The 17,171-nt window shown below is 31.7% G+C and overlaps 1 protein-coding gene and 1 long non-coding RNA gene across 4 annotated transcripts in view; both read right to left on the bottom strand.

The window, feature by feature from the left end:
- Positions 1 to 9,783, bottom strand: part of LOC134715627 (eukaryotic translation initiation factor 2-alpha kinase 3-like) — a 37,674-nt gene extending 27,891 nt beyond the window's left edge. Inside the window, exon 1 of the mRNA XM_063577933.1 lies at positions 9,675 to 9,783. The gene's annotated coding sequence lies outside the window, so the exon portion shown is untranslated. The remainder of the gene's footprint in view (positions 1 to 9,674) is intronic.
- LOC134715626 (uncharacterized) lies at positions 1,781 to 9,559 on the bottom strand. Of its 3 annotated transcripts, none has more exons than XR_010106783.1 (5): positions 9,405 to 9,559; positions 7,566 to 7,789; positions 7,116 to 7,155; positions 6,426 to 6,515; positions 1,781 to 2,963 (listed from the first exon to the last, which is right to left on the bottom strand). It is a non-coding gene; the product is annotated as an uncharacterized LOC134715626 (long non-coding RNA). The 3 variants fall into 3 exon arrangements; XR_010106782.1 differs by having other exon boundaries at positions 1,782 to 2,963; positions 7,110 to 7,155; positions 9,405 to 9,558; XR_010106781.1 differs by having other exon boundaries at positions 1,782 to 2,963; positions 6,426 to 6,479; positions 7,110 to 7,155; positions 9,405 to 9,557.
- Positions 9,784 to 17,171: the final 7,388 nt, after the last annotated feature.

The raw sequence follows: 17,171 nt of genomic DNA, 5'->3' as shown, positions 1-17,171 counted from the left end.
TCCTTGACCTAATTTCCATGGTTCATTAGGCAATGTAAATTGCATGGTTATTATGTATAAGATACTGTAAGCAATGTTTGAACTATATTTGGTGTATGGAATAATCGTATGATTTACCTTGTTGTTTAGCATGATTCATCTTACCTTGACCTCATTTTTTTGGATCATGTTAAGTTTATGTCATAGTTGGCTACAGACGCACATTAGTTTCTCCATATGCGGTGATGGTAACGTTTTCTTCTGTTGCTCAGTCCATATCGTTACCTTGGATATGTGTGATAGCTCGTTTCGAAGCTGAGACATTTTGACATATGTGGTTAAATTTTCGGGGTACGAAGTGAGATTACTTTTTCTGTAAATTAGCAAACCCCGAGTATCCTTTTGTGATGCGGCTCCTCATGGTAAATAATCCCATTTTTAACACAATAAGTTCTTTGAAAATGTAATACTTTAAACACATTTAAAAGAGCTGTTTAATAGCTCCATAGATTTTACACATTTATTCTGTGTTCCCCTACTTTCTAAATTAACTCAAACGGTTAAGCTCAGTCACTTGTTTATCATAGAAAAATGTCAAATATCACTACACAGAGAATTTTTATTTACACGTGACTTTTGAGTTCCTCATTTCAAGGTGCATTAGGGATGTTGTCCCAGTTGTAGTAAAGCTTTATATTTAGGACTATCAACATAATATCAATGGTTAGTAAGGAAGGCGAGAAATTTAAAAATGTGAGACATTTCAGCAATGCACTCTTGTGACAGTTAAAGTTGTGGTCAAATTTATACCAAAGTTAATCATGATGTGCCTTATGTTTTTATATTTGAAATTTATATGCCAATTTATTGTTGTCATCTCATTACCAGACAGTTATGAATGACTGAACATTAAATAATTATTATAGTGGAAATGTGGCAGGATTTTTTCCACCAGGCTAATTGAATAATAAAAAAAATAAAATTAGTCAGCTTTCTATGTCAACATATCTATGAGTTCCTACGATAATTCAATAACTTTGGGGAATAGTTTAATGTAGATCAGAACTAAAAATATACTCAGATAGAACCTTGTACTTTGCATTCAGGAAAACACATATTTGTGGAGGGAAAGAAATCTATTGTATAGATTTTTGTCTCTCAAAATTGCTAGAAGATATCTTTTATAATGTACTTTTAGAAATCTAGAAGAAAACATGGTGTCACTGAACTTGTTTTCTTGCTATGAGTAACAAGAGTGCACTCACTGAAATTGCCGGCCTGCTTTACTTATCAAATTGTATTGGCGTTTAAAGTGTGTCATATAAAAGTTTCAAAGTTGCACTTAAACTTAACTTAATCAATGATCAAAGAATGAAAATGAGTTCAAGGTCAAGGTCAGATGAACCATGCCAGGCAGTCATGTACACCTTACAATCAATCCATGTACTAAATAAACCTTTTGCCTATAGTATCTAAGAAACAAAAATAGCTATGAAAACTTAACATTGACCAATGAACCACCAAAATAAGGTCAAGGTCAGACGATACCTGCTAGACAGACATATACAGCTCACAATCCTTCCATACAACAAATAAAGTTGACCTATTGCTTATAGTTTTACCCAAAACCAGACCAATACACAGAAACTAAACGCAGAGCAATGAAGTGCTTTAAATGAGGTTAAAGTCAAATAAACCCTGTGAGACTGACATGTACATCATAAAATATTTCCATACAGAAATTTTTAAAGTTGACTATCATAACTTTTTCAAACATGAAAAATTTCCATTTTTATTACCTCTCAATTAAATCTTTACAGTTGACACCAATACAACAAACAACAATATAACCTAGCATTTAGTAAGAATAATAGGTAATTCAGTAAACTGTAGAGTTTTAAGAATATGCAAGTTTATTTGAAAAGTTACAGAAATTTTTAAAGTTGACTATCATAATTTTTTCCGACATGAAAAATTTCCATTTTTTTTACCTCTCAATTAAATCTTTACAGTTGACACCAAAACAACAAACGACCATGTAACCTAGCATTTAGTAAGATTGATATGTAATTAAGTAAACTGTAGAGTTTTAAGAATATGCTAGTTTATTTCAAAAAGTTACAGACATTTGTAAAGTTCATATCATAACTTTTTCTGACATGAAAAATTTCCATTTTTTTACCTCTCAATTAAATCTTTACAGTTGACACCAATATAACAAACTATTATATAACCTAGCATTTAGTAAGAATAATATGTAATAAAGTAAACTGTAGAGTTTTAAGAATATGCAAGTTTATTTGAAAAAGTTACAGAAATCTTTAAAGTTTATTGTCATACTTTTTTCTGACATGGAAATTGCAGTTTTTCCCCTACTGATGAAAAAGTTAAAATTGACCATGATACAACACACTACCAATAACTTGACATTTAGTTGGATCAATATATAATGTTTTGAAAAAGTAACAGAACTTTTTAAAGTTGACTATCTATTTTTGTCATAATTGAAATACTAGCAATTTTTACCTTTTCATTAAATTATTTAATTTGACACCAATATAAAAACTACAAAGAAAACCACTGGAATTTGGAAAGAAAGATTAATCTGTAAAAGATTTAACTGTAGATGTTAATTAAAATCTGCAAATCAATTGTACTTCTGATTAATCTCAAATACAAAAAAAAAACAAAAAAACTCTGATTTCCAATGACATTGCAAACATTTTACATTGATTAGACATAAATATTGCAACCCCTTAAATGGACACATTGATCCATTTGTAGTTAAAAATAAAATGATCCAGACATTGGAAACATATAAAATTGTCAGAAGTGTAGCCAACACAGATCTACTACTTTGGATGTTTCCTCTTCAATATATTTACTACATGCTCTTCTGTAGTAGAACATAATTCACCAAATTCCTCCAAAAACACACCAAGCTCCTTCCAGCATGGAAAAAGTAAAGATAATCATCAGCTATTCTGAAAAAGATAACAAAAATGAGAAATAAAGTAATACATAGTCTTGTTTTCAAATTGGTAGATATAGGAAGATGTGGTGTGAGTGCCAATGAGACAACTCTCCATCCAAATAACAATTTAAAAATTAAACCATTATAGGTTGAAGTACGGCCTTCAACACGGAGCCTTGGCTCACACCGAACAACAAGCTATAAAGGGCCCCAAAATTACTAGTGTAAAACCATTCAAACGGGAAAACCAACGGTCTAATCTATATAAACAAAACAAGAAACGAGAAACACGTATATTTTACATAAACAAACAACAACTACGGTACATCAGATTCCTGACTTAGGACAGGTGCAACCATGGTAGCATTTTTTTATAATTTTGTAGTCTAGGACCATGGTGTGGTGTATAACTTGATTTATTATACTTAGTACATCCAATAAAAAGCTCTTATCATATAAAACCTCATCCTGGTAGTAACCATGAACTAGTACACTTAATGCAACCAATAAAAAAATCAAATGATATAAAACCTCATCCTGGTGGTTACTTTAATCTATTATACTAAGTACAACCAATAAAAAGCTCTTATTATAATAAACACCATCCTGGTGGTTACCTTGATCTATTACACTTAGTACAACCAATAAACAGCTCTTAATATATAAAACCTCATCCTAGTGGTTACCTTGATCTATTATACTAAGTACAACCAATAAAAAGCTCTTATTATAAAAAACCTCATTCTGGTGGTTACCTTGATCTATTATACTTAGTACATCCAATAAAAAGCTCTTAATATATAAAACCTCATCCTGGTGGTTACCTTGATCTATTATACTAAGAACAACCAATAAAAAGCTCTTATTATATAAAACCTCATCCTGGTGGTTACCTTGATTTATTATACTAAGTTCATCCAATAAAAAGCTCATAGTATATAAAACCTCATCCTGGTGGTTACCTTGATCTATTGTACTAGTACAACCAATAAAAAGCTCATATCATATAAAACCTCATCCTGGTGGTTACCTTGATCTATTATACTATGTACAAACAATAAAAAGCTCATAGTATATAAAACCTCATCCTGGTGGTTACCTTGATCTATTGTACTAGTACAACCAATAAAAAGCTCATATTATATAAAACCTCATCCTGGTGGTTACCTTGATTTATTATACTAAGTTCATCCAATAAAAAGCTCATAGTATATAAAACCTCATCCTGGTGGTTACCTTGATCTATTGTACTAGTATGACCAATAAAAAGCTCATATTATATAAAACCTCATCCTAGTGGTTACCTTGATCTATTGTACTAGTACAACCAGTAAAAAGCTCATATTATATAAAACCTCATCCTAGTGGTTACCTTGATCTATGATACTAAGTACAACCAATAAAAAGGTCATATAATACAAAACCTCATCCTGGTGGTTACCTTGATCTATTGTACTAGTACAACCAATAAAAAGCTCATATTATATAAAACCTCATCCTAGTGGTTACCTTGATCTAAGATACTAAGTACAAACAATAAAAAGGTCATATTATACAAAACCTCATCCTGGTGGTTACCTTGATCTATTGTACTAGTACAACCAATAAAAAGCTCATATTATATAAAACCTCATCCTGGTGGTTACCTTGATCTATGATACTAAATACAACCAATAAAAAGCTCTTATTATATAAAACATCATCCTGGTGGTTACCTTGATCTATTATACTTAGTACAACCAATAAAAAGCTCATAGAATATAAAACCTCATCCTGGTGGTTACCTTCATCTATTATACTAGTATGACCAATAAAAAGCTCATAGTATATAAAACCTCATCCTGGTGGTTACCTTGATCTATTATACTAGTATGACCAATAAAAAGCTCTTATTATATAAAACATCATCCTGGTGGTTACCTTGATCCATTATACTAGTTAGACAAATAAAAAGCTCATAGTATATAAAACCTCATCCTGGTGGTTACCTTGATCTATTATACTAGTATGACCAATAACAAGCTCATAGTATATAAAACCTCATCCTGGTGGTTACCTTGATCTATTATACTAGTATGACCAATAAAAAGCTCATAGTATATAAAACCTCATCCTGGTGGTTACCTTGATCTATTATACTAGTATGACCAATAAAAAGCTCATAGTATATAAAACCTCATCCTGGTGGTTACCTTGATCTATTATACTAGTATGACCAATAAAAAGTTCTTATTATATAAACCTCATCCTGGTGGTTACCTTGATCTATTATACTATGTACAACCAATTAAAAGCTCATATTATATAAACCTCATCCTGGTGGTTACCTTGATTTATTATACTAAGTTCATCCAATAAAAAGCTCATAGTATATAAAACCTCATCTTGGTGGTTACCTTGGTCTATTATACTAGTATGACCAATAAAAAGATAATATTATATAAAACCTCATCCTGGTGGTTACCTTGATCTATTACACTTAGTACAACCAATAAAAAGCTCTTATTATATAAAACATCATCCTGGTGGTTACCTTGATCTATTATACTAGTAAGACCAATAAAAAGCTCTTATTATATAAAACCTCATCCTGGTGGTTACCTTCATCTATTATACTAGTATGACCAATAAAAAGCTCTTATTATATAAAACCTCATCCTGGTGGTTACCTTGATCTATTATACTAGTATGACCAATAAAAAGCTCATAGTATATAAAACCTCATCCTGGTGGTTACCTTGATCTATTATACTAGCATGACCAATAAAAAGCTCATAGTATATAAAACCTCATCCTGGTGGTTACCTTGATCTAATACTATTATACTAGTATGACCAATAAAAAGCTCATAGTATATAAAACCTCATCCTGGTGGTTACCTTGATCTATTATACTAGTATGACCAATAAAAAGTTCTTATTATATAAACCTCATCCTGGTGGTTACCTTGATCTATTATACTATGTACAACCAATTAAAAGCTCATATTATATAAACCTCATCCTGGTGGTTACCTTGATTTATTATACTAAGTTCATCCAATAAAAAGTTCATCGTATATAAAACCTCATCTTGGTGGTTACCTTGGTCTATTATACTAGTATGACCAATAAAAAGATAATATTATATAAAACGTCATCCTGGTGGTTACCTTGATCTATTACACTTAGTACAACCAATAAAAAGCTCTTATTATATAAAACATCATCCTGGTGGTTACCTTGATCTATTATATTAGTAAGACCAATAAAAAGCTCTTATTATATAAAACATCATCCTGGTGGTTACCTTGATCTATTATACTAGTATGACCAATAAAAAGATCATATTATATAAAACCTCATCTTTGTGGTTACTAAGTACTTTGATCTATTATACTAGTACAACCAATTGTTAGCCAGGTGAGCTAATCTTGTGTAAAAGGTCAAGGCTTTTACAACCATAGGTGCATTTTAATAAATGATCTACTTACCGGATTTATTATCATCAACTTTATCTTTTGAAGCTTGCTCATGGTTTTCTTTTCCTGGATTTTTATAAAAGGAGCACTTCATACATTAATCTATTCATAAGTGTGCAAAAATATTAGTAAATATTAAGTATATATATTACATATACAGTGTATAACAAAGAACAAACTTAGTTTACCTATCTTAACATTTACTACATGAATACATGCATGACCATACACTTCTTCTCTTAGTATGATGGCTTATTCTTATGAGCAAGTAAACTTAGTAACAACAAGCCTTTTTATTTTCTTGTTTAAATTGTTTTATCTATGTCATTTTGTGACTCTTTATAGTTTGTTAGATTTGTATCATGTATGGTAAGTAATAAAGTTGCTGACACCAACCACTTGTGATCTCACATGGAGAGTTGTCTCATTTGCAATCATACCAATTTTTCTTTTTATATTTAAACCCTTATTTTTTTTAGTTAACGAGGAGGTTCTTTAATTGTCAGCACTAGTTAGTATAACTTTAAATTAATTGTTACAGCATTGGACACCATATTTTTCCTCTTATAAACAAACAATAATTGATGCAAATTCCCTTTTTTATACATAACTTTAATGTAAATCATATGAAAAATACTACATATGAAAACATGTAATCGCAATAAGTCAATCCTAAATGTGTAATTTTATAATTACTGGTACTTGTATTTATTGCTTCTGTTTGCTTTCTTCCATCCTCCATCTAAATCAAACAACATAAGAAGATACAAAACATTGTTAATAAGAATGGATTTTTTACTGATTGACTTTAAAATACAAATGATGTTACGAAGAACATTCAGCTTAAGTTTATCAACTTTTATCAAAGGTACAATTTTTAATTGAGTTTCCTCATTAACACTCAATGTAAGAGTAAGACTACATTTACTTGCTACTTAACAAGGAAAGTACAATGTACATGGTAACACCGTTTAAACTCATTTCAACTTTTGTATCAGTACATAGTAGTTGAGCTATGATATTTGAATATTTCATCGCTTACCATAGCTTTGTGTTTAATTTGACACAAATATATAAAAGTTGACAAACTGATATTTATACTGAAAAAAATAATTCAAATCATATCAAGGTTATTTTTTAATTTATAATTACCTCACAATTACAGCTTTTAACATGTTTAAAGTACATGTACTCAGACTAATCTGCTTTATCTGCATCTGTTTTTTTTTCCAAAACAAAATGGATGGACAACATTGTATCACAGGAACAAATTTAAAACTGCCAATACAATTTTTCATTGTCTTCATTTTTTTTTACAGAAATGTGAAGTGTAATCCAGCAATAATGTTGGAAAAGATAAATGATGATGGTCGTTTCTGTAAACAACAAAAATACATAATTTATTCATTATTTATCAAGATCTGTCATGGATAGTTGTCATAGAAATATGACCTCCTATATATAACAGTAAAATCAACATTTATCAAAACCAGCCCTAGGTAGTTATCATGATCATATTCCAGTGGATTTTCTCTTGTTCCTGAGAAAAATATAAAGATAGGAAATCAAACGAGAAATAACCACATTTATATCCCTACTGAGTTCTAAAAGAAAGAAAAAAATACCGACTCAGTTTGTGAAGAACATAATTACACGCTTGTGGGGTATTTATTTTTCACCATGGGGTTAATAAACAGATACTTATTTATTTGGCAGCATAACAGTATTAACATTCTGGTCAAGTTCCTGTTAATATAAATGATGAATTACATGTACGTACTGAATCATAGAACTTTAAAGACTCGTTAAATTAATGCCAATGTGACAATGGCTTCAACATATTCCTTGGGTGTGGAGATTAAGATGGAATGGTGGACCACTTTATTGTACAAGGTGGAGAAGAGCCCTGTTGTTATGGGCAGTGTGTCTGAAGAGTGGTATTGCATGCCTCTACAAAAACATGTTAGCGCCCATTCACATTCTCCACCTTGTACTTTCCCACCCTTCTTGTTCGCACCCTTTTTATATTGATTTTTTGTCTAATAACTTTGTAATCAAGTTTTTGCAAGTTAATTGCTATAAATATTTTGTTTTCGATGCTTCAAATAAAAGTGAGAACGTTTTTTTTGTGCTGATAAATCTTTGGTCAGTCATGTTTAAAAAATTATTGTTTCAAAATAAAGTAAGATTCTGATGTGTTGAATAAATTTTAATCATGTTTGGTAAGTGTATTGTTATCATTTTTTTGTTGTCATCAAAGGGGCCAATTAAGTAAGCTGTTAAAAACAATTATATTTCGTGTTTGTCATTTAAATCTTCAATGTGTTACTCATACCAAGCTAAATACATGCAGTATTTACATCAAGCAATACACCTTATCGCTATTTGTCCACCATTACTGAATATCACACAGGTTCACGATAAATTTTGACGTCATAAAACAAAATATCTGACACCACAATGGAAAAGTGATTGTTGTACATGTCAAAAGTACAAGGGGATGGATCAGGGGGGATTGACGATAAGGTGTATTAAAACTACAATCTAATTACCCAAATATTCAACTGGAATTCAAATTGGGTGCAAACAGACCTAGAGTGCAAACATGTCAGGTGCAAACGTGTAGGGTGCGAAATGGACCTGAGACCCTACAGAAGCAGCATGCATTACCTTATCTAGCAATTGGTTTCAATTGCTTGTTTCTACCAGGAATTAACATATATATTGACATACTGTTCTTAGTTCCTACAAACTATGAGTTTTTACAAATGGTTTATATTGTGGTGTATCAGTGGCAAATCCAGTTGAGGGTTAGGGGGTTGAAACCCTCTTTTTTGGACGATCAATGCATTTGAATGGGGATTCATAGGTGGACCCCCATCTTTGTCCTGGGTTTGGACACCCCCCCCCCCCCCTTTTTTTTTAATGGCTGGATTCGCCACTGCTAATAGCTGTCTGGCACTTTCATCCCTTTGGAACATCCCTACTTACAAGTTTTTGTATAATTAACAGTCAATTTGTCCATTATTATTGACGATTAAGCTCCTGTAATGACAGCCAAAAAATTGTTTACATTTTCCCACTTTCTTTTAGTAAAATAAAATAAGTCTTACAATCCCGGAAAATACAACGCTTTTTGTACCTTTAAATAAAAGATCCGTTTTTGGGGCGTTAATTTATGAAAAGAGGCGTGTCTTAAAACCTCAGTGTGCGGGTTACCTCACTGTGGTGGTTAACTATTAGATTTTTCCTTGAAAACAGTCCAAGTGTTTACACCGGAAATGAGATCACCTAAGTCGACGTGGTCAAAGCGACACTTCCGATTGTCATACGATTGGTTTTAGGTTTTCCCCTAATCTATTTATAACCGGCACATTTAAAAAAAAATACAAAATTCAACAAATGTAGCTAAAGCTTGTCTAACAAAGTAACTATAAACGAAAAACGACATTTCTTAACAACACTGATTGCATGGGAAAAGAATGTTATTGCTTATGTTCTTTGTTAATTTAGTAGTAGTAGGCTAATTTAAAAGACCTTCAAATCAGTACTTTTTTCAATACCGATGATATTTTTTTTATTTTGTGTATGTTGAGTTACCTCTGTAATTTCTTTTGAAATTTTTGCCAAAAATATAGCAAAAAAGGTGTTGCTGTAATTTTGCGTCTTTATTTGTAAATTTTTTGAAACATTATATTTCTTTTAATAGACTTTATATATATATATATATATACTTCAAAAATTAGCAAAAAAATGTGTTGCTGTAATTTTGCGTCTTTATTTGTTAATTTTGGAAACATTATATTTCTATAGATTTTTTTTGGGCAAATTTTCAATCTATCTAGAGCAGATAGTTGACCAGGGTGGGTGTATTTACCACAGTCACTTTTCTCCTATCAAACATACGAAATTTCGATTATCATACGATTGGTTTGCCGGCATATATTTATATCTGACACAATATGACTCAGGTGATATTTAAATATACAGAGAAGTCCTACCCACCCTTGAAGTTTAATGGTTGTTCCCTAACATACTGTTTTTCATTTAGATTTTGTACATGATTAGGCCTTGAGTTTTATCGATTGAATTGTTTTACATTTGTCATTTCGGAGCCTTCTATCGGTAAATTTATGTGGTATAGGCTTTGCTCATTGTTGAAGACCGCATGGTAACCTACAGTTGTTTTAAATTTCTGTGTCATTTTTGTCTCTTGTGGAGAGTTGTCTCATTGGCAATCATACCACATCTTCTTCCGCGTAAGGTATCGGTTTTCGGCGACACCCGTCCGTTGAATGAACGTTCGATGTCCGTTCTGGCCGGTTCGTTTCCGTTTCTCGAACGTTTCATATCCTGTGGATGTCCGTTAGACATTCGTTACCCGTCCGTTTTATTTGGTCAGTATTCCAACGGACACCCAACGGATACAAAGTTTTGTCAACGGAAGAATTTTTTCATCCGTTCAGCGTCTGTTCGAGCTGAGTGATGAGGATATAAATGCTACAAATGCATGTGGACGTGGCCGGGTACTTGAACATCTATCAGCAAAAAGACACGAAGTACAGATCTGAAAGTAATCACAGTTACTGACAGCTAGTTCAAAGCCACTAACAACCGTAATTAAACAAACTCATGCATCTAAGACTATTAAATTATTAATCAGTTCACTTCTAACATCCAATGGATTTAGTGTAAAGAAGTTAAAAACAGTCAGAGATAAACATGACCTCGTGCAATGCCAGGATACGAGCACCGACAGATTGTAGATCCATGAGTGGGTATATATATATATAACCATGATATTTAGTTTGCTTTTAATTTACTGATAACCTATTATGAAAAAGAAGATGTGGTATAATTGCTAATGACACAACCGCCGTGTCCAAAAGAGACCAACATCACACAGACATTAACAACTATAGGTCACCGTACGGCCTTCAACCATGATCAAAGCCCATACCGCATAGTTAGCTATACTGAATTAAAATGCCCCGAAATGACAATGTAAAACAATTCAAATAGGTCAATATTAATACTGTAATATATAATAATGTAAAAACAATATTCAATGATCTAATTACAGTGTTGAATTGGTAACCAGTAATATATAGTTCGTGAAAATCAAAAACGTCACAACAGACAAGGGCATAGCGAACGAGTTGTGAAATATAAACAACGTAAGATAAAAAGGAACATCCTCAGCCAAAAAGGGAAAATTTACAATAGGGTTCGAAAAATCGTCCAATTGTCGTTTAGTGTGGAGTTTCCCTTGTAAAACAGAAATATCTTAATCTAGGAAAGAAGATTTATCCCAGTTTAAATTTGATTCGTTTAAGGTAAGTTTCTTTGGGTAAATTTCAGCAGCATAATGACAAAATTCTTGATTATTTAACGAAACAATATCATCATGATAACGGTAAGTGTTGTTGGATTTATCAATTAAATGCAATTTAGACGGGTATTTACTGAGTTTGGTCATAAACTGTGATTGATATAACAGTACAAAACAAGTCTGCTATTAAAAGGGTGCAATTAGTGCCCATATGAATTCCAACTAGCCGTCGATAAACTATGTTGCCGAAACGTACATAAATATTATCAAGGAGGAAATTAACAGCTTTGATCTTATCATCACACCTCCATTAAGTATATCTAGCATATTTACCTTTCTCATAAGAGAAGAAGGCTTTACATGAGTTGCAACAAATATATTTGCATTCAGATTTAACAACAGACCATTTAATTTTAAAATGAAAAAACTTTTGTTTGATAAGATTGTGTGGAAGTGTAGTGTAAAGAGTAGAAAAGTCAACACTGTTAACAGAATCAAAAGGACAGCCAAAAGCACGTAATTTATCTAAAACATCCCAAGATTTTTGTACACTCCAAAAATAGTTATTCCACGATTTTCATATATTTTATTACAATAGTTTATGATAAGTTCTTTGATAGTAGTTAAGGAACTTGTTGAAAACACTAGTTGTAGAACAATTACTAGAAGCCGAGATGAAACTAAATTTTACTGGTGGTTTGAGTAGTTTAGGTAACTAATACATAGAAGGGAACTTCAAATGTTCAGCAGAAGCCTTAAGTTGTGATGTGTTTATGATGTTTGTTTACTATGACTCTCTGTGAAACGCACGGACTTGAATGTAGAAGAATTTTTAATTCTAATGCAATAAGTTTGTAACGACAATTTTCATTGGACGTTGACAACTATTTTGAGGGGTTAGATTCCACGTTCTACCAGTCCGTAACTAAGAAAGCCACCATTTTGAATTCCGATATTTATTGGGTATGTAATTTCCTCGTAATTTCTCAAAAAATAAATAAGATTGTCACATTCTGAGCCTCAAAATCTTCTTTTTGTCTATATTGAAACCATTCTGAAGCGTACGAAAGGTAGAAATACGTTTAGAATGGAGATAACTGTATTGTATTTTAAGCTTGGCCTTCGTAAAACTTGATTTTACTGTCGCAAATATCCGTTTACCTATCACCGCTCCGCGTCGCTAGGTAAACTCAATTTGCGACAGTAAAATCGACGTTTTACGAAGGCCAATCTTAAAATACAATACAGTTATCTCCTAAATTTCATTCTTACAAAAATGTAAGAACGTCTGTGTAGTATTTACGGCATACCACCACCACATGTATATGTTCTGTATGATATCAAATGTTATATTCGTATGTATATTTTGTGTTAACATGTATGTATATTACATATTTCTCTCAATTTGCTATTGCAGGCATATTGTAAGATACATGATAAAATAAAAGTTTGGAGATGTGGTATGATTTTCATTATCCATTAACGATCAAAGGACAAATATGTGAACCTGTACACGTCACAGTATTCTAACAGCCGTCAGCAATGTGCGAAACAAATACTGTATAAGTTAACAGTACAGTTTTAAAATGGCCCTGGGATGACAGATTGTAAAACAATTCAAACGAGAAATAAGAGTGCTTTATATCTTTTACAATGATAAACGAAATACATAACTATGACAGACAGTAACCAACCACAACAAATTTGATCATGAGCGTTCAACTCCCTAATCCCGGACAGAGCAGTGCAGCATAACAGAAACATAGAACTGTAAAAATCAAGTAGACTTGGGTAACCTTTCCTATTTTTTTTTTTAATTTTGATCTTGTGTTTTGAATCTTAGTTCCCTGATTATTGAAGATCAATATTGGAAAAATCTAGTCTCCGTTTTGTCATTAATGGATTATGCATGTTTCTTTACTCGTATTGTTTTAATTCTGCCGTTTTGATTTTCTCATAATTTATTTTACAGCGTTCTGAAATCCGTAGTAAATGCTAATTCTACAATGCGTACTTAAATACGCAGTAAATGCTAATTCTACAATGCGTACTTAATCTTAGCATACTTTTTTTGTTGCTACAGATCTATTGTCAGGATATCTAAATAGCTGAAAATCGTGTTGCTTTCCGCGTGACTTGCTGGTCTGCTCTGTATAATAAAATTAACGGTACCAATTTTCTTGCACCAGATACGCATTTCGACAATACATATTCTATAAACTCATCATAGATAAAACTTAGTAACAAACTTTAACAATTTAACATCAGACGCAAATTTCGTTAGAAGACTCATTAATCTCGCTAAAATAAAATAAAAAAAATAAAGTACGAAGCTGAAGAGTTTTAATGAGGATCCAGAGTTCCGAAATCTTTACCACCTACATGTAGATAAGGTAATCTATTACTGGGGAAAAACGTCATCTATTTATAAAACAGCTCATAGTGTTTCGAGTTTTGTAAACAGATAATTCAAAATTGTAAACATATCAATGATATTCATGATGATTTTGTATGTATCATGATTATTTATTTTAAACTGTGCTTTATAGCTTGAACTATAACAATACGAAGATGCGGTATGAGTGCCAATAATAAAACCCTTCACCAGAGACCAAATGACATAGAATTAACAACAAAGGTCATCCATCGTACAGCCCACGAGAAAAACCAAAAACAGCCTATAGTCAGCTACAAAAAGTCCCACAATCAAAATCTAAACCTACACAAATCCTTGGTATATATTCAATATTTTCTATTGTTTGGAATTGTTTTTGGTTAACCACAAATAACGCCATTTATTATTTCATTTTCTTTTTTGATAGGTGTGTAGTGTAACTTCAACGTTGATGATACTGTGTAACAGTCGAATTGTTTTTTGGACAATCAAATTTGTATTTTAAAGAAAAGATGAAATCGGATTGTGTTTCCCGTTGGTAAGCAATTCAGCGTTATTTGGATTGATATAGAGAAGAAACTAGATCAGTTATTAGTGATTTCGTTACACCTCTAAGGGTATGATTTGTCTAAAATAGAATTCGTACATTTTGCTTGAGAGAATTTCTTTTCATTGTCTGATTAAATTTATTTAAGCCTTGAAATTCTATTTAATCAATAATTCAACATCATTATGTACTTTTCTGATTTTTTCCCCCGATAGACATTCTATAGTTCGAATATTTTTTTAAAATTTATTTCGTGAAGCGAAAACTGTTTTAAATATATGTTGTTTTTTTTTTGTATTAAAAATTAAGGAATCGGGTATGATTACATTTTTTTTAAATTCATAACTTACTACTTTTGAATTTCTAATTCATTTTTATTTGAACTATTTTTATGTCTTTTTATTTTACTATATAGATATAGGAAGATGTGGTGTGAGTGCCAATGAGACAACTCTCCATCCAAATAACAATTTAAAAATTAAACCATTATAGGTTAAAGTACGGCCTTCAACACGGAGCCTTGGCTCACACCGAACAACAAGCTATAAAGGGCCCCAAAATTACCAGTGTAAAACCATCCAAACGGGAAAACCAACGGTCCAATCTATATAAACAAAATATGCCCATTTATTTATTATGGTTCGATTCTCATAAGCTCAATTTTGATATTTTATTCATGATAAATACTTGTGTATTTAAATTGATATATGATGTATAGCGCTTAGGGTCATTTTAATATTATATAATCTGCTGTTAAAATACTGTATAATTATGATCATAACACATGCATGGATGCTAACTGGTGCAAAGTCTGGGAAATATTCGTGCAGAATTCAAATGCAAACAAAACTTGCATTCAGGACATATTCAAAGATTTAAATTGGCAAATTCATTTTAAAACAAACTTAAACACCAGCAGACGTATATATAATAATTTATGATCATCTTAGAAGTTTATTGAAGGAAATAGAAAGATTTTTGACGGTTTATACATGTGAAATTGTCGACCGAGATATGTTCTAAATTTAATCTATATAAACTGATAACCTATATACATTATTGATTAAACTCATTTTCCAAAACAAAACAAAAAGAAAAGAAAGCTTTGAACATTCCAGCAGTTTTATTTATGATAATTACTGAATTAAAAAAGAAGAGTTTAAATAATTAAGAATAAATTTTACTGAATTATACCAAAAAAATTTACAATTATTTATCATTTCTCGAAATGTTTGGATGACAGAACTGTTACACAATATTTGTCCTGATTTTTCGAAATACATTGTTTGGCGTAAAATCTAGTCTTAGCACTTCAACCAAAGATTGAGAAACCTGAATCATAATTATTTTGCTGTTTCATTACCTTTACTGAAAAACCCTTAACGTTCGACACCATTGTTGTTTGCAATAAGGACATGCGTCACACATGAATATCTTCTTTATCATAGGTTCCAAAAATCAAAGTACATAATATAGTGATTATAAAAAAGAAGATGTGGTATGATTGCCAATGAGACAACTATCCACAAAAGACCAAATTGACACAAACATTAACAACTATAGGTCACCGTACGGCCTTCAACAATGAGCAAAGCCCATACCGCATATAGTCAGCTATAAAAGGCCCCGATAAGACAATGTAAAACAATTCAAACGAGAAAAGCCTTGAACTAACGGCCTTATTTATGTAAAAAAATGAACGAAAAACAAATATGTAACACATAAACAAACGACAACCACTGAATTACAGGCTCCTGACTTGGGACAGGCACATACATAAATAATGTGGCGGGGTTAAACATGTTATAGCGGGATCCCAACCCTCCCCTAATCTGGAACAGTGGTATAACAGTACAACATAAGAACGAACTATAAAAATCAGTTGAAAAAGGCTTAACTCATCAGATAGACAAAAAATACAAGTGGGCGTGACCGGGTACTTATACATCCCGACACAAAAAGACACAATGAACAGATCTGAGAGTTTTCGCAGTTATCTAACAGCTAGTTCAAAGCATTAGTTTGACTTGTATCTTTTGGCTTATAGCTTTTCACTGACCGCGAAGCAGGTCTGCCCATGATGGGTGATTCTTCTTTCACATGAGACGCTTATCTTCTCAAAGCACTGTCATTTGTCTTTTGAATTCAGTTTTAAGGAATTTTTGAAGTTTTGGTTATTATCTTTCATATCAAGAGATAAACTGTAAACCGTATTAAAATTCAGAAAATTACAGTCTACAAATAAGACAATATGACAAAAATTGTACGTACTTTTCTTTACTAAAAAGAACATATCATATGACAAACAAACCTTCCCAGAATGGTTTTGGAAAATAAATAATTCTACGGAACCATTTGTTTGCAAAATATCATGTTTTTGTTCACATTTGTCAATGACATCCTTCTTCTATAAATTGCCTGAAACTGAACAGGCAATTTTTGGTATTTTGCTTCAAAATTTCAGTCATTTTACAAAATGACTAG

Source organism: Mytilus trossulus, chromosome 4, assembly GCF_036588685.1.
Source record: "Mytilus trossulus isolate FHL-02 chromosome 4, PNRI_Mtr1.1.1.hap1, whole genome shotgun sequence".
Classification (NCBI taxonomy): domain Eukaryota; kingdom Metazoa; phylum Mollusca; class Bivalvia; order Mytilida; family Mytilidae; genus Mytilus; species Mytilus trossulus.
This window is presented reverse-complemented; position numbering and strand designations above follow the sequence as displayed.